The sequence below is a fragment of the Athene cunicularia genome (assembly GCF_003259725.1).
Source record: "Athene cunicularia isolate RWA chromosome 1 unlocalized genomic scaffold, athCun1 chr1_part1, whole genome shotgun sequence".
NCBI lineage: Eukaryota > Metazoa > Chordata > Aves > Strigiformes > Strigidae > Athene > Athene cunicularia.
Window position 1 is genome coordinate 20,993,963 of NW_020799091.1, and position 18,592 is coordinate 21,012,554.

The window sequence follows — 18,592 nt, forward strand, 5'->3', positions numbered from 1 at the left end:
CAGAGATTCCTATTTAGCTGCAAACTGGGGGTCAAAGCATGCAATGAACTAGCTATAAAACCTCGTCCCAAATCATTATCATAAACACTGGTACACAGTATGCTTAGGGTAAGAAAATACTCAAACAAAACCACTGAACCTCATCAACAATTTCAAATCTTTAATTAAAAAACCCTCCTAACAGCCAGACCTGATGCCTCACTTGCTCTCCCATTTTTCTCTTTCTCTCCTTCTCAAATCCTGGTAAAACAGCGAAAGAGGAATTAATTCTTCTGGGACAAACATTTGCACTTGAAAACATTAAATACAGTTATTTCAAAATACCGACACACTAGAGCTCTTAATTTTTATTTCGTATAAGTCCTGAAAACAGATTTAATAAAAAGAAACAAATGCATGAATGATCTTCTGTTTTTCAGAAGTATATCCTCCCTTTTTGGTTTTAAAAAAGTCTTAACCAGAGAACTTGTGTTACTTAAAGTTTGCACACACTACACAATGAAATGAGAAGGCTTTTTTTCAAGGTGGTTATAAAGGCTACCTGGAAGTTTACTAGTTTTTGCTTATTGGAAAACCTTGTGGATAACTGTACAACTATTACTACACACGTATCCTAGGAGACCAAAGAGCTTTCGCATTTAAGAGCTTACTTCCCAGCCACCCTCTCGATACACATCTCATGCATTTATAAATAATACAAATAGCCATGAGAAAGAAGAATGCTAGTTTAATTTCAGCCAGACTGTACACTGACCTCTGCTTATATCAGTGTAAATGTTTCCTTTTATTTGACTTCTCCTTTCTCACCTTCTGACTACAAAGATGTCAGAAATCTCACGTAATTCATGTATTTTTTAAACTTGAATTTTACAGCTGAGCAAAGCTAAAATGTCTTTATCTTTAAAAATTCATATACCTACATGCAAATCACCAGAAAGAGCCTTTGTATTCACACAAGTGAAATTTAGATTCCTGACCACAACATTTTGCAAAGCATCAACCTGTTAAATACAACATATCAGAGAACCACATAATTTAGGAAAAAACCTCAGAAACAGAAATGCAAAAAAAAGAAAACAAAAACACAAACCAGCTAATTCAACAGAAATTTACACTTTGGGTTAGAATAGTCTGCATTTGAAACAAGCTGAACTGAAAGCATTCCCTTCATTTCTTGTTTGTAATTCTCATCACAGGGTCTAACCTGCAATTAAGCACTCGGTGCCCAGCCTCTGAAGAAGAGCATCTTTAAAATGCCGAGCGGAGCCCCAGAAACACCCAGGTACAATTCCCCAGCAGCCAGCACTGAGGATATGTTATAAAACCCGCAACACAGAGCATGACAGCCCCTTCCCTTCATCACCTTTTTAGCCTACATTTCTTACCATTCCATCCCAGCAGAGGCGAGGAGGGACCACAGCATACCTGCCCAACATAAAGGAAAAGAAGAAAATACTGTTGTTCTCCTGGAGGAGGGGATATCACATGACAATAGGGAACTTCAAGGAAAAAGGTTGTTGGCATGCTGGTATACACAAATTAATTCACCGGTGGGTAATTAAAACAGGACCAGCCCCTCCTATAACCACTAAGCAGCTCTCGGGGTTTGATTTACTTAAAGCAGTAAACTCATCTAATCACCTAACCTCACACAAATACAAGTGAAGCCCTAATAACTGTGGCTCAGTAAATACTAACTGAAGCAGAAGCCAGCATAAAAGATCTGCAGGCGCTTACTGACACTGTGTCCTTTTCAAATCCTAAACCTAACATTAACAGCAGGCTAAAATGTCCCCAGCAATTTCTCATGAATGCATAATGAAACAGTGCTACTACATCTAGCGCATCACAGTTTTGTAAGCACACCCAGCAAGCATGTGTGGGTTTCAAACACACAGGAATACTTACAATAACTCCATGTATATAGTGGCTTTACAAAACATACATGACATTTCAAGTCTCTGTCATGCTCTCCACATGCTATGAATAGTATGTAAAGCAAGAAAAACAATAAATTGAATTATATAACATTATTTTTATTTCCTCCCCTCTTCTACTTAAGAAAATTCTGCTTTTTATCAAGAAAATTAAAACGAAATGTTGAAACTGTTCTTGAAACTGTGTATACTTTCTGAAAAAGTCTCAAATTCTGTATAGTTTTATAATTCAGTAGCTCAATACTAGAGGGGTATTTAGTGAGAAAGTCAGTTTCATATCCTGAAATTACTCTGCTTTTGTCAATTAAAAAACAAGAAGAAAAAAAAGGAGAAAAAAAAAAAAAGGGTATTCTGTTTTTCTTTCATATTAACTAACTTCCTGGGTTTTTTGAATACTCTATATACTGCATATATGCAGACTCACAAACTACAAACCACAGTAGCTATTATAAAGTCCAGTATATTGGACTGCAATAATTCCACTTTCAAATCAAATACTTAGTTATTACTTTTCCATTATACTGGACATAATACAAATGACACGCAGGAAAGTTTACAGCCGGCTAAATGTGATAACCACTATATCTCTCAAGACACCGTCCTCTCCCTTCATTTAGTTCCATAAAGTGGATGAAAAACAAAACCCTAAACCTACAAACACCACTATAAATCAGCAGCAGCAAAGGGTTCAGTTTGAAGTCTCAGTGGATGCTTCAGAAGACTTCAGGGTGGTCTTTATACCATCCTCCACTTGAGAAAACATGATTGCAAAGTAAGTTACCCATCTGAAAAAGTACCAAAACTGTTTTTCTTGACTCTTCTTGGCTTGACATGGTTTTAAATAAACAGGCTTGAATAAACAGCATAATGAAGAGGACTGATGTTCTTCTGGTTCACAGGAGAGCTGCATGGCCTAGACAAGACATCACCCCTGTTGAGGTCACCAGACCCATTTACTAAATTGTCTGATCAGAAGCAAGGCCCATTCTGCTCTTTTCTGTGAGACAAAGCCTGCAATGATATTTCAAAGACCTAGAGAGCACCATGGAAACTTTTGGACTCTGCTAGAGACATTTCCAGCAGCACTAGAATGATGATGCCAGTGATATTTATGCTAGGCTGAGGCGTTGTCTTTGGATTTGAGCATTTGCCTGTAATACACCATTTCATTTGGAGAACAAATATAAGGCAATCCTGACTACAGAGTTCCTCTGTCAACACACCAGTACTACACCTACATGGGCTTCCTCTAGCACACAAGTGTCATTAATTACAATAAAAAGAATGTCATGTCTGGAAATGGCATTTTCTAAGATATCAAGATTTTTAACATGGGGATCTTAGCTGTACTGTGAAATGGTGTGGTGAAATGCCACACAGTAAAGGAAGGGGGTAAAAGCAGAGCCCTCGTGCTGCACAGAAGTTGCTGCCCAGCCCAGCTCTGCAGCCACAAGGTTCCCTCCAAAGCCCCAAACACCAGCACTGCTCTCACTACAGATGAAGGTCGAGGAGGACAGTCAGAATCTGCCTGCTCAGTCAGTGGGCTGAACCATAATTCTGGGTCTGAGTCCCAAAACTGTCTTCAGGAGCCACGTCTTCAAAAGCCCTAAATGGCTGAAGGAAGCACATTCTCCTGAGTGATAACCTATTCCCTTCATCAACACAGGGTTTAGCACACAGGCTCTGAAGTTTTAGCAGTGCTTTACAGCAGGAAAATTCTGATTTTAAGATTTGATTTCAACTAAACATACCACATGATTGCAATGAGCAGCTGAATAATGAGATTTTACTGGACATAAAGAAAACCCACCACAAAGTCCCATATTATACTAACCTCAAGAAAAGAAATACTATTTCCAAAGGAAGAGGTAAACAACTTTTACTCTCATGAAGAAGTTGAGCAGTGTGCATACCACCACTAAAATACAATTAATACACAGCCTTCTGAAGAGTCCAAAGGAGCAATTTAATTAACCACCCACTGATGTCATAAATGACAAGAACACACAAAGGTAATGGCACCTTATAATTGAAAATGTCCTGTTTACTTAGCTGAGCGATTGTGCTGTTCTATGTTGTGCATAAATATGAGGAAACATGTTCTGAACTCAAGACATTTTTAACTTTGTAAGGTGTGACAGAACAACGTACTGCCCATGATATAGTCACAGTATACTCCACTTATTTAATGCCTTTATTTAAGAACCTCAAAGTCACTGACAATCATAAAGGCCTTAACCTTTCTGAACCCTTTTGATGGGGTTTTGCCATGCTCTCTTCAAAAAAGCAGAAGAGCTGGGAGGAAAAAACCAATGTTATTGGTATGCCACTTCAAACAATTGCCTCATTTAGGGACTTAGTTTATTTAGTTCTCCCACTTTCATACAAAAGGATCCTCTGTAAGCCCCCATGAAATATTTCTGTTGATGATCATGTAAACTCATTTTGCAGTTTCTCACCCTTTTCCTTCATGTGGGAAAAGCTTCGCTTCAGCTACTAAATACCTTATTAAAGCTGAAGACAAGCAACTTTTATCAAGGTAGGTAAACAATGTAGCAAAACACTTGAAAGGCTCCTGCTCATTTTTTTCATGGGACTTTTCATGGATAAAGCTGAACTGAACTGATATTCCTTGTTGCATTCACAAAACTCAAAATGCCTTTGTGTTGCTGCACAACCATCAAAGTCTATTTGACTGAGCATGAAACAGAGCAACATCTGAATTTATGAGCTAATGGACACACTAGGAGCATTCATTTATACCTGCTTTAGGGCATGCATTTAAAATAACAGACTGAAGAGACTTTCTTTAAGCATAGCAGTCTCCATTGGAAAGCTGCTTGACCGACTAAAAAAACTTTCCTTACGGGACTCAACAACATACCATAAAATGAACCTCAGCGGTCCCACTCCGCAGCAGGGGCATGTAAGGATGGATGCAGCTGCCTCGTACATCAGTCTCAGGGTCTCTGGTCCCACATGTCCCCTCTATCAGCAGCCTTGGGACGACATCAGTGACTTTACACAGCATTGGCTCCTTGCCCACCTACTACAGGAAAAGCATACCTTAATAGAAATTCTACCATTAAGTGCTGATCCCAGCGGCATCGCTGTACAATGTATCTAGCTGAAGCGATTAGTTTGCGTGTACACATTAAATACACATTTATACAATTTTGCATCCAACAGTGAAATCTTTACTTACTGGTATTAGCTAGTCATATTTACTGTTCCTGAGGATTTCCCATTATTAAGTGTTTATTATATTTACTCAGTTTGTAGGAAACCATTACCAGGCCTACCTACTCATATTAGCTGCCTGTCAGTGATGTCACCAGATAGGTAAACATCTCTAAAAAATGATGAAACCTCCCATTACTTTTATGCGTTATGGTTTATTTACCAATTAGATGTTCTTGAATAAATATCATAAAGCAGCCTTTAATAATTTTTGTAACTTTTTCTTTTTTTCAAAATAAGTCTTTCCAGCTTTCACGTGTTAACTCTTCAAGAGCATTCACATCAGAAACCAGCAGGTCCCAGGTATCACCTGTGCCCCTTACCCCAGCAACAACAGACTGTTAACTCTCCCTTACATATCGCTTCCTCAAAGGACTCTTACTGCTGAACTGAACACAGAGCTGCCTTCCAATGGTTAATCATGACGACTGCTGCACATTTCCAGAATGCATTCACCCTGTGAAAATGGTTTAGATTTTCTGCTTCTAAATGTTATAGAAAATATACTGCTTAAACTGTAATCTATCATTCATCTGCCTGCAGCTTCCAAAACAATCTGGACTGCTCAATACTGCTGACTTGTTTCTAACATTTATTGTTGCAATAAACTTTATCAGAAATGCCTTTTTCCATGCCATTAACATATTTTGAAAGAAAGTAATGCTCCACAACTCTCCGAGATAACTACATTTACCCATCATATTCCTCCCTAACAACCGCACTGGAGGTTTCTCAAGTGTTCTTACCTGCTGCAAGAGCACATTCATAGTACACAGACTTCATATGCTAGGTTAACTAGGTAGCAAGCGTTAGAAAGGAGACTGACCGCAGCTACAGAAAGGCTTAATCATACAAATGTTTGTTACAAGTGTCATGTCCCACTGGGGAAAGTTCTTAAAGATAAATGGTGTTTGTGTAACTCACCAAAAGTCACTTGCGATGCGGGGCAGGGGAAAAGGAACAGGGAGTCCTCAGTAGCACAGGAGAGCTCTGAATTTTATTCTTCAGTGAAAATTCAACTCCAAGTTTTTCACAAAATATGAGAAATTGCCACTGAATAGAGCAGAATATCAGATCTTGAAGATGACCATCCTCAAAACCTGCTTGTAGGAATCCCAGTAGTGCTCAAGTTAATTTCTTTTTAAATGGGTTAAATATTGCCTGTTTTCCCCTACTGATAGGCAGATTATTTTTTCCTTTATAACACCATTCTCCCAAGTTTCCTGCTACACAAGTTTGAAAAGCCAGAGCTGTGGTGGTTTGAAGCTTGTTTATGAAGCTGGCCCTTGCTATCTGCCCAGGCAGCGTGGAGGGGCAAGGCAGCAGCCCTGGCAGGGGCTCTCTCCTGCCTCCTGGTGATCCCTGAGCCCACTTCTATGGAGACTCGGGATGAATGAGAAGAGATAAGTTAAGTGATCAAAATAAATCATTTTAAATACTACACGGGCAATGTAAGTAGTTTATTAATTGCATCTTCTAGATTAATTTCTGCTTTCATTAGGTCATGGCACAGTGAAGTAATTTAAATCAAGGGATTTAACAGCACTTTGAATTAGTTAAATAATGCTAACACTTACTGTATATATTCAAGTATTTAACTCACAAGAGCTACTTTTCTTCACTATTTTATAAAATTAGTTTAAAAATCAAATGTATTTTATCACCATTCCTGGTAGAGAACTTTATTTAGAGTTTACAAGAATAATAAACAATAACATTTCATGTTCAAATACAACTTAAACCTTTTAAATATTCACCTAAACAAATTATACTACTTATCACTACAAAATTAGATTATTTCAGTGAAGAAATATTGCTTTTCTGCCTTCTGCCCTCCCTGACTCCAAAGGCGGCTTATGTTTGATTTCTACCACTGAACAGCCCTTCCATTCACTCATTTTTCACCACAGAAAATAATTTTGGAAGTGGCAGTGTTGCCTTAAACTTGAATTATTGCCGCCAAAAATCTCACCTTACAAAATTTCCTTTGCATTCTCAAAATTAGGATGACTAGAAAATAAAGTATCATTTTTCAAGTTTCTGTGCACATCAGCACCTCGACTTACCTCCACACTGACACCTCTGCACAGGACCTGGCAAGAAACCTTACAAGTCCTTAAGGACACTGAATGTCCTTAAACTCAATTTTCTGAATTGAGAGGAATCCATTCCACTGCCACATTTCCTAAGTAATTTCTTATAGAAGAATTATATTAGGAGTTGAGGACAAATTTAGTTCTTTCCACGCCAAAGCCTGCATTCACTTTGTGGCTTTATAAACTCCAGAATTGCTAAATACATGTAAACCTCTTAAATAAATAAAGCACCAAGAAAATTTCTCTTCCAGAATTACTTTGCAGCATAACTACAATGGTACTTCTCCTTTGCTGCAATATTATGTTATGGTACTAACTCAGAAGTTCAAACTGTTTTCATTTCTTTATTACCAGTAGCAATCTAGGAAATGCTGCCATCAATAGTAAATCTACATGAAGTCGCACTCCTCTGGTACATTTCGTGCATAGCAATCAGTTCATAACACAATCTTGTGTTGTTTAAAATTCAGTTTATTCTTCAATTACTCTGCTAGCCCAACTCTAATTTATTATATTTTCTGGTACATTTGATTTTGAATATTATGACATCGTGGCTCATGCCATTAGAGAAGAAACATAAAACGGTGAGGATGTCTAGGGACAGCTCAGAGTCAGATAGCAACAGCCTGGAAAATTAACAATATCAGTGTCTCTGTGCTCAGCGAGACCTCTCCTGCATTAGCACTAAAAAAAAAATTTGGCAGTATTTCTCCAATATAGACCTGACATCCAGGAAGAGCCTCCAAGTCACCATAAAACCTCAGCTAGTGCAGTGGGCAGCTCGGGTGGTAGGGAAGGCAGATGGCAGCCTTTGAGCCCACCAGGGCAGCTGAACTGCAGAAGAAATGAAATACTGGCCCTGCTGCTCCTCAGAGCCCACCAAAGAAAACAACATGGTTCTAAACACCACCAATTTTTTATATATATATACACACACACACACATACACACACACATATATATATACACATATATATATACATACATATACATATATATATATATAAAAATTTAATTTTTTTTAGCCTTGCATTGCCTCATTCCTAGCTATCATTTTGTTCTCCCAGCACCCAAGGTGAAATGAGAGGCAGCAGCCAGATGCCTTCTCAGAACATCTTTCCTGAGAACCCTGGCAGAAGGGAGGACTTTGCCTCCCCCTCCAGCTTGGCTACCGACTGCATTAACCTTCAGGGCACACTGCCAGCCCCACCTGCTTACTCAGGCTTTTGCCAGTAAGGGAAGTTCTCACCGCACTGATTTGTCCTTTGAAGATGCATCCTCTTTTGCTTACTTCTTCCTTCTTCCTACCACATTTGGAGTTTTAACTACTGCATCTGGAGGATGGAGAGGCAGTCCTGATGGGGAAACATCAGTCTCCTGTATTCACATCCAACCTTTTCCTCTACGACAGATTCTGACAACTTCAAACATGAAAAATCCTTATGTGCCTGCACTGCTTGCGCTGTCCCAAGAAATTCCACATTGGGTTTTGAAAAAAAAAAAAATTATTTCCCTTCTTTTGTCTGTTCTTCAGAAAGCACGAAGGCAGCTTGCCAAAACAATCCCCAAGAGCAAATGCCTTGCAGGGAAACCCAGGCAGCTGGACCCGCAAGAGGCTGCCAGCATTGGAAAGAACTTGCAGTGGAGGAAACCTGGCTGGACCCAAATCCTCACTGATCTTTTGGTCCTCTAAAAAAAAAAAAAAACAAACCAACAAAAAAAACCCAACAAAAAAACCCACAACAAACAAAACAAAACAGGCAGACTACTTTTCCTCTATACGATAATGAAGTTTTCTGACTTTAAGCTGTGTTGTAGCTCAGGCAGTATTGCCAGCTCCCTCTAAACTTCACAAATAGTAAGGACTTTACTAATTATGTAGTTGCTGCAACTGTTGTAGTCATTTAAAAAATGTTAAAAATTACACATAGCAATGTTAAAACATGATGATTCATGTTGCAAGGTAATTTACAAAATTAAGAAATGCCACTTTTCATCTTACCCACTGCCTTTCAGTTTTCCTCACCCTCCTAGACTTGTGTCATAACCCAATTGCTGGTTTCTGTTCAGAAGTTTTTCTCCCCAGCAGCCCAGTCCCGTGCAAAGGACAGACACAAAAAGGAAGTAGCAGGAAGGATGCACAAGCAAATTTCCAATGTTACATTGCCTGATTTCACACTTAAAAAAAACCCACTGAAAGAAAGTTATTGGTGCATGAGAATATGGAGTACAATTTTAGCTTGTGAAGTGTGATGGAGTCGTAGCAAATCAGATCAGGCCACACTTAGGTGGGATGGAAGGACTCTTCCCTCCTGTTAAGTGCTATCCCATGCCCCAGTGTAATGAAACATCACCACCGTGATGAGAAAAAATAGCTCCTCTCATTCTGGTGTATGGGTGCCGGGAAAACATACTGATGAAGTTCTTTAAAAGCACATGACAACTTCAGCTCCAACCATTTTCTTTTCTCAGTCCCACATATATTTAAGTAATTTGTCTAAACTTATGCTGCAAATCAATGCACATGCTCTGGTGCCTCCCTGCACCTGCTCTCATTACCCTTTATTTGAAACAAGCCATGAATTGAGACCAGAGACTAGATTTCACTTCCCAGTGTGCAGAGACTAATCGTAAATAATTGATGTCAGTCAGGTTCATTTGGGGCACTGCCTTGGGCATGCAATGGAGAATTATGGTATGCACCAAGAAAAGAAGGATTTGTATATAAAATGATTTGGTAATCTGAAAAAATCCCTCAGTAAACAAAGGAAGTTTATAGATAATCGTATTAAAGATTAGAGTTGTTTTAAAACAATGCAGAATGTATATGAGAACATCTGGGAAGAAAGATGGTAGTTTTAAAAGCAAAACCTTGGGGGAAAATATTTTCCCCCTCAAACAGAAAACAGTAATTCACTTTATTAAATCCTAATCCTCTTCAATTCATGCTAAGGCAGAGCATTTTTTTCCAAGAGAGCTTTATCAATCTACTTAAATGCAATTTTATAAATAAATAAATAGAAATACAGTTTTAGTATCTGATTAAAGTATTAGTTATTCTACCTTTTTTTGATTGCTTCCATTTTATTTCAAATTTGAGAAGCAGGTTAATTGCAGAAAACTGAGTAAGTTCATTAAATAAGGATAGAACTTAACCTCTGGACTACAGAAAAATATATCATGATAGCAAAAGCAATCGGATGTCTGTCTTTTTATATGCACCTACTCATTAGCTGGAAAATTAAGACAATAACTCCTTTTATTTTATAAACGTTATTATTTTTCCATCACTCATTTACTGTTTTCCAAACTTTTTTTGTCGCAATTTATGAGGTGCTTAAGATATTTTCTATAATCAATGTTGATAATCATTAATATTTATACAGAACTTCACATTATACATTATTGAAGCTCCTCACTGCTGTAACCACTGACAGCACCAGAAGAATAAAGTTACTCCACAACTAAGAAGTAAAAGCAGAAATTACAGACTTGAACAATAATTTAGTTGGTAAAAACATATTGGATCAGACTTATAACATCTTTACCTATGAACTAGATGTGGAAGGATTTCTAACTTAAGATCTGAAAAGAAAGGAGAGCAAAAAAATTGTTGAAAGAAAACAATAAGTACAGGGCTTGTTTTCCTCCTTTTTATACCTTTTCATTTATTTACAGATAGAAGTTAATTTCGTATATACACACATATATATAAAGTAAATTCAATAACAAGTAGTGTTAACCAGATATGTACCAGCAGCAATTGAGCCCTAGCAAAGAAGGGATGCTTTGATATAATCACATCATCACAACCGTGGTGAATTCAGTGACTTCCTCAGGAGCAGAAGCCCTCTCATGCACACAAAGGACCCCACAGAGTCACCATTGCAGGTCCATTTGTATCAGTGACTTCCTCAGGAGCAGAAGCCCTCTCATGCACACAAAGGACCCCACAGAGTCACCATTGCAGGTCCATTTGTAGAGTCAAGCTGTAGGGATGGCTAAGTAGGCCTCACCATGTGACACATCATCTGAAAAATAGCATATACAGCATAGCAACTGCTCCTAACATGTAGGTGCATTGTAGTGAAACCCCTTCTTTCCTGCATTTCAACTTAACCTGCTTAGCAGGTTTTCAGGTACACACGGCCTCACCTATATAAATGCTTTAGAACAAACCATCTTCTTTATCCTCAAAGTCACTATCACAGCTAAAGCAGAAATCTTTCCTCTTTGACCCTTTGAGGAAAAAAAAAAAAGCAAGCAGCACAATGTTGACATTACTGTGTAAAATAAGTAGCCTTCACTAAACTTGAGACTTAAAGACAAACAATACCTCTTGTGAAATCCATATGGTTCTGATCATTTGTAGGAGGCAACATGTCAAACTGTACCCTGAAGTTCTTCATCAAGTATCTTCCAATTCATAACAGCATGACACTTAATTATGAACATTTCCGGGCTTCACAGCTTTGCAAACTTTTCAAAATATGACTTAGGAAAACATTACAGTTCTACAGCATTTGTCTAGTCAGTGGCACACATCCCTTACTGCAGAAGAAGAAACTGTAACAGTTTCATTTCACACTCCAGTAACCCAAAATTCTGCATTACCGCTCACTTTAGTGTTAATTTTCCCATAGATTCTCTTTTTCTGCTTACATGGCAAGACAGCTCAGGTCAAGTGCACAGACAAGCTGTGCTGCTGATTCTCCTTTTTACAACCACTGAATCACCTTCATTTTTGCTTCACCAGAAAGTTATTTTCCCTGCAGAAAGCAGGAGAGCCACAGTCAATAGATAAGTCCGCAGCTATCAGTCAATATGGATTTCGAAGTGGGAAAAAAACCTCCCCACAACTAAAACTGCAAGTATTATTTATGCAGGATCATGCCCATGCTGTATAAATAGACCACAACAGGTATATCTGCTGCTGTACATGCAGTGAAGCCTAGTTCAGCTCATGTCACTTCCACAAATCATAATAACATGTATAGTATCAGACAGACACGAATTGGAAGCTACAGAATATAAAGGTATCGGCGCTGAACAAACATGCTGAGCCATCCCTCAGATAAGAGGAATGAAAGGTAGCTATTTTGCCAGACAAAGTAGAAAGATACCTTTTTTTTACCAGTGATTCAAAAAAGAAATACATTTGGTGGTTGTTGCTGAATTCTTATGAAGCTTTGTAATGAACATGTAAAGATCTAACTTACATACCTTTTTAAGACATTCAGATGAAATGCATAACAGATCCAGAAGTACACAAACATATCTGTATATTTTCCCTAATATAACCTGTATGGCATTAGCTTTACCTTTAGCATTTTAAAGGAATTAAAACAATTAAGAAGTGAACCTGAATTCTGAAGGCTGAACAAACAGCATTTTATACTGGTTTGGTATAAGGCAGGAAACGCTGTGATTTTTAAAGCTTCAATCTTCATTAGAAGCAGCAATGACACCTTAGTAATGGGCTACTTGTAAAAACAGTCCAGGAATTGACTCGAACTCATTTTTAATTAACATAAATGCAAGATCTAGCATGGACATGGAACTATTCCACTAATTCACTGGGTGAGTCTTCATTAGCCTCTGCCAGTAACAACAAATGGCTGAGAAAACCCCTCTAGAGCAAACAAGGCATAAAAACAGGAAAAAGAGGCCGGACAGAAGAAAATACTTATCAATCTGCTCCAGAAGAGGCTTGACTGAAGAAGTTTTTTCAAAAGTTTAAAAAACAAGTTACTCCAATTAACAGTTAGGGCACCCCCAGGGAGTTGGGGAGGGGGTAGGGGGTGTGTGTGTTGGATGATAGCTATGGTGCATACATACTGCACCAAAGGTACAGTTACAGCTCCATGATCAGAATGGGGTTTATAGCAAACTCTTTGAACATGACCAGAAAGTTTATACAGCACATTATGCTCTATGTGGTCTTGTGATGTACTGATTAACTTTCTCTTACAGTTATTTCAGTCTGGTTACAAATAAACTTGATTAAAAAAAATATAGAAGACAATTATATGGGCAGGGGAACAGATCTAATAAAAAGAGACAAGAACACAAGAAAGGGTGGGCTGTTGGTAAATAAATGCATGAATTTGGAAGTTACAATAAGGTGTCTTACTCTGCATGAAGTGGCAACAGCTGTTAACTGATTTTTTTTCTACATCTTTTAACCAACAAACATGTAGAAGCAACTTAATATGGCCCATATATAAGTATTTAATCTATTGCAGATATTCAGTGCACTATCCATTAGGCACTTAAAGATACTAACATCTCCAGTGTCCTCCCTGAAATGTGAGTTGCTCTAGATGTTGGCTACCCAGGCATAAGATGGACTTTGAATGTACTGTTCTGCAGACTGTAACTGAGGGCAGTGGAAGAACCAACTGTGCTGAAGTCAAAACGTGAGTTAAGAGCCTTGTGCGAGTTATAGATTTTCTTGACATTGTTTTGCTTTTGCTGGTGTAGCAGGTAGCGATGTCAATTAGGAGAATGATTTGGATGACATCACTATGCCCACAGAAAGCCCCAGTATAGACTCTATTCTACTGCCGTAAGAGTACGTTGCTGATACAGCTCATTTCATCTGGGGACTAATACAAGGTACACAGACAAAAGCACATTCACGTTATGACAAAGTAAAATGCATCAACAAAGGCGGCTCACTGATAGCAGCCAAGATTTTTTAAAATACTTTGCTCAGGAATGCCAACCAAAACTTGATAGCCAGAAAAATCACAACACGCCTGGATTCTGAAATGTTGCTTTCTGTCAGAAGAAACCCCATGGGTTGGTCCTTTCAAAGCAAACACAACATTCCTGTGGCAGAACACAACAGTTTATCTGAGCAAAATAGAGCAACCACCGAAAACAGCTTTCCGTAAACTGGTTTCAGTATACAAGTCAGCGACATTTTACCTTCGTTAGCTTTGCTTGAATTTCCATTTGCATCCGTTGAGCCAAAAACCTCTGCTGCACAAGCTTTCTTTTTCCTATGTATGAACTCAGAAACAAGGATTAGCACCAATCTGAAGAACAAAGGAAGGTAAGATCTTAAATCCTCTATCACTAATATTCTTTGACCTTTCAAGGACAAAATTTTGAAAATGACACTGCATTTATAGAGGGTTGTCTGTGGAGAAGAGCTAGAATTCAAGCAAAAATTGCATGCAAAGGGAAAAAAAAAATCTATATGATGAGTTCAACTGCAGGAGTCAATAAAAGCGTCAACATACAGGAATGCTGACTTGAACCCAGTAATAAACTGTGCTCATTCCCAATTGTTTTCTAATCTGCCAGCCCCCAGGGAATGTACAGGGCAGCATCCTGACACCTTCCACCGGGCTGGTGCAAACTCTTTGGAGAAAGCCATGGGAACACGCAGTGGCAGGGCTATCTTGGGGGTTGGGTGGGGAGCACAACCTATGGCACACTTCATAATCACTCCCACTTTACAGAACATACCAATGGAGGAGGAGGTAGCTTGTTTCTCATTTTTCCCCACAGTGCTGAATAAAATCTGACAGCAGTACATCACTGCAGGCAACCTGATCCAAAAGCCCCACTTTGCTTTTCTGCAACTATTGTGTTCCTCCCTTTGCCCAGACACACACGGGTTGCCCTTTAATGCACACCACTTCCTGTTGTGCTCTATTGCTAGAAAAAAGATTAGTAAGTCATAGTTCCTTCTTTGTCATTATCTAGAACTACTTATTACTACCATTTACAACATTTTAAAAGTGGATCAGTTCATATATTGGATATACTCCTTGATCAAACTGCATTTTGCTCTACAAACAAGGGTTCTTCATAAAAATTCTGTACACCCCATCAAACAGTGGTTAAGCATGACAAATCTCTGCAATGAAATATAAAAACACATTCTTCTCTGTGGAATGAAAGAAAAACAGCCAGGCAAAATGCAACATCTATCACTCCATCCCAAAGTAAACTAACTCTGCCTGGGCAAAAATTTACTTCTATATAATACTGAGTTGACACATTTATAGCCTCACAATTCCTTTCTTACCCAATTCGGTCTGTTTTGCTGTGATGACAGCAAGAAAATTCTAGACATTCTTCACAAAATACCACAACCTCCAAGCAACATCAGAACTTGCTCACTTAAAACAAAAATGAGGCTGCCGATACTGAGCTATGTTACCCCAAGGTTCCATTTTTTCAATAAAAATCGTTCCTACTAATTGGGTAGGAAAATCACAGACATGGGAAACAATTTAAAATCTTGCATGTTCACAAGTTACCTTTATAACAACTGCATATTTATGCTTTTCACTGTCTAGTTCACAGCTCACCATGAGAGACTCAGCAAGAGATTCTTTTCCTCTTCCAGCCCCCAAATTACTTGTAAAGCTAACATCAACTGAAATAAGCATCTATGGGAATGTAAAGGATTGACATCTATGCAAATCTGTATCACCAAAAATACTTTAGAAATAGAAGAAACACCTGTAGTATTGCAAAGCACATTGCAAGGATGAAGTCAGCTCAGGTACAGCACTGCTACCCTCTGTAACGTAGCAGCAAGGCTGGAAGCGTTTCCATATGTGTCAGCAAATAAACCAGGCCCCAGTTCCAAAGCAGAAGTCAGCTACCTACATTATGTCATGCAGAATACAGAACAGTCAGTATGAAAACACATGACAGGTTTATCCATTGAACTTTGCAAACATAAATCCTGACCCTGAAAACATTTACATGCAGGCTTAACATTAAGCCTAAGAACAGACCCACTAATTCCAAAAGAAATACTTTGGTGTTTAAACATATGTAAGCACAAACATCTACAGAACCAGGGCCAAAAAAAAAAAACAAACCAGAAAGCACACACAACGATATTTTTTTTATTGCTCCATAGACATCATGACCCAACATTTACATAATTTAATACTGATATTTAAAAGAATTTTCATCTTTGAAAGGCACTACAGTTTCTAAACAAACTCCACCAGCCTGATAAAGCAGTTAAGCAGCATGCAATTCAATGGTGTCACATTAAAATTGCTTCTGCAAACCAAATCACAAAGAATTTTCAAATATCAGGGTCAAGCCACAGATATATCACATAGGCAACCAGTTTCCTCTGGTGCCTTTTGCACCAGGGAGCATTTTAACACTGAATAAATGCTGTTTACTTATTAGTTACAGCTCTTAATGTGTAATAGCTCTTTATACAAGCAGCCAAACTGCTTGCTGAGCTGAGACAATAATTTATATTAATCCAATATCTAGTAGACATCACATCTTTACACATTTTCACTTTGATATTGTTGGTATCACTTCTTCATGGTTGCTTTCAACCCTATTAAGACTTTTTTAAGAGTACAGAAAAACTGAATTAAAAAAAAAAAAAAAGAGTGGGATATTTAAATATTTTCAAGTAGACACATTTAACTAGTAGCTAACCACCCTCTGCTGGTTTTCAGTGATGCAGGCCCATAAATACATACCAAAATTGACAGGCTGTTCAGTACAGGTGAAGCCTTACAAAACAACAAAGCTTCAGCAAGGTCATCAGTGCTTCCACGAGAGCAGACTCCAAATAAATGCCAAATCTTGCAGGGTCAAAGCCAACATTTTTGTAATTACACATAACAGGTTTAGTAAGCTTATTTTTTAACCTAATCTGTCTCAAGAGAACAGTACTTTTTCACCCAATTCATCCATTTGCACTCCTCTTGCAAAGTTTTATTCCTAAACTGTAGCTTAATTGTAATTATTTTTTTTTAATAGAAGATTCGAGTCCTGTGTTAGGAAATCATGCTGTGTTTGCAAAGCTCAGACCTGAGTCCAAGGCCTGGGGCTCTCTCTTGCTGAGGTCACCAAGCAGAGTTAAGGGTCTGTACAGTCAGAAACTCAATACTGAAAACTCTCATTATACAATTATGCGCGCTTTTTTTTAATATCCAGGGATTTTAGAAGTGCAGCAATACAAATAACGTATTATTATTAATGTTAAAACATAACATTACACACCACTTTTAATTAAAAAAAAATCTAATTTGGCATAATGGTGTTCTTTGCAGCCTGCTGAATTTGGATATAATCATTTTATATTGCACTGTGCTCAGGAATGAGAATTCCTCCCTTGGTGAGCTGACTGTTGGAAAAAAAAAAAAGTAAACGATAAAGGATCCTACGTCTTACAGTTCTAGCAAGCACACCGACCTACCTTGTTTCCATTTTGAGAAAATTTATTTTAATAAAGTCAGGGCAGCATATGGTACTAACACGTTTATTTTCCGTGTAGTAGGGACACTAACCGAAACCATCTGATGTTTCTTCCTAAGCCTCCTTGATCTGCTGCTGGATTGCAGCTTAGAATAAAGCATCGTGAAGCCAAAAGGAATTGTGTAGAAGAATTAAAAAAAACAGTGTTTCGAAGTGTTTATTTAATGAGAGCCAAGCTCAGGACAGTTTCCCTTTTGAACAGAAGCTCAAAAGCATTTATGATTCGAAATTTATTTCCAGGGACCATCAAACGTACCCCAAAGCTAATCCCTAACAGACATTTTTTACTTTGCCGAGACAAAACCAAACCCGCAGTATCATGTAATTAAAAAAGGAATTAAACGAAGCTCAGAAGTACTTAATAGTGGATTTCTACAGAAGTAAACAATCAGCACTATGCACTAGAAACACGATAAGAAAAGTCGCAAGGGACTGTCAGATTTGTCACTACCACAGTTCCAGCAATTGTTTTCTCAGTTAGTTGACCGTATAGTAACATTCTGCCAAGAACAATGACAATTTAAAGTATGCCTTGTTAAAGTTCAAAAGACACGAGGATTTAGGTTTTTAAACCACATTTTCAGTGGTAAGAGATAACAAACGGGGGAAAAGAAGGGAGAGCCTGGGTCGGAGCACCGAGGACTACAGTTAACGTTTTGAAAGAGCTGCCAACGGCACAGGCTTCAGAGGCGTTTTACACAGAGCTCCGAGTTCCTCTGGCGCAGCTGTAAAACACATAACCTGAAACCCGCTCCTGCAGCAGGGGTTCGCTCGCAGCTGTTCTTCCGCCTCCCCCGCACGCAGTAATTCGACTCCTTTTCAGGCAGCAGCTTCTTTTACTAGAGCTACAGAGGGGCAGCAGAGGTGTACCGAGGGACCCCCCCCGAACACAGGCGCCTGGGGAGCGGCCGCCCAGCACCCACCGCTCGGCTCAGGGATCATGATGAGTACAGGGAGGGATGATCCACCTGTTATGGTCACAAGCAAAAGACAGACTGTGCAAGTTTTAATCGTTGTCGGGATCAGGGACCACGTGGCTGTTGCCCCTCCCCC

The 18,592-nt window shown here is 38.6% G+C and overlaps 1 protein-coding gene across 1 annotated transcript in view; it reads right to left on the reverse strand.

Annotated features, from left to right (window-relative positions):
* LNX2 (ligand of numb-protein X 2) overlaps positions 1-16,338 on the reverse strand; it is a 56,626-nt gene extending 40,288 nt beyond the window's left edge. Inside the window, exons 1-3 of the mRNA XM_026842864.1 lie at positions 15,758-16,338; positions 14,753-14,944; positions 14,207-14,280 (exon numbers count right to left, since the gene is read on the reverse strand). The gene's annotated coding sequence lies outside the window, so the exon portion shown is untranslated. The remainder of the gene's footprint in view (positions 1-14,206; positions 14,281-14,752; positions 14,945-15,757) is intronic.
* Positions 16,339-18,592: the final 2,254 nt, after the last annotated feature.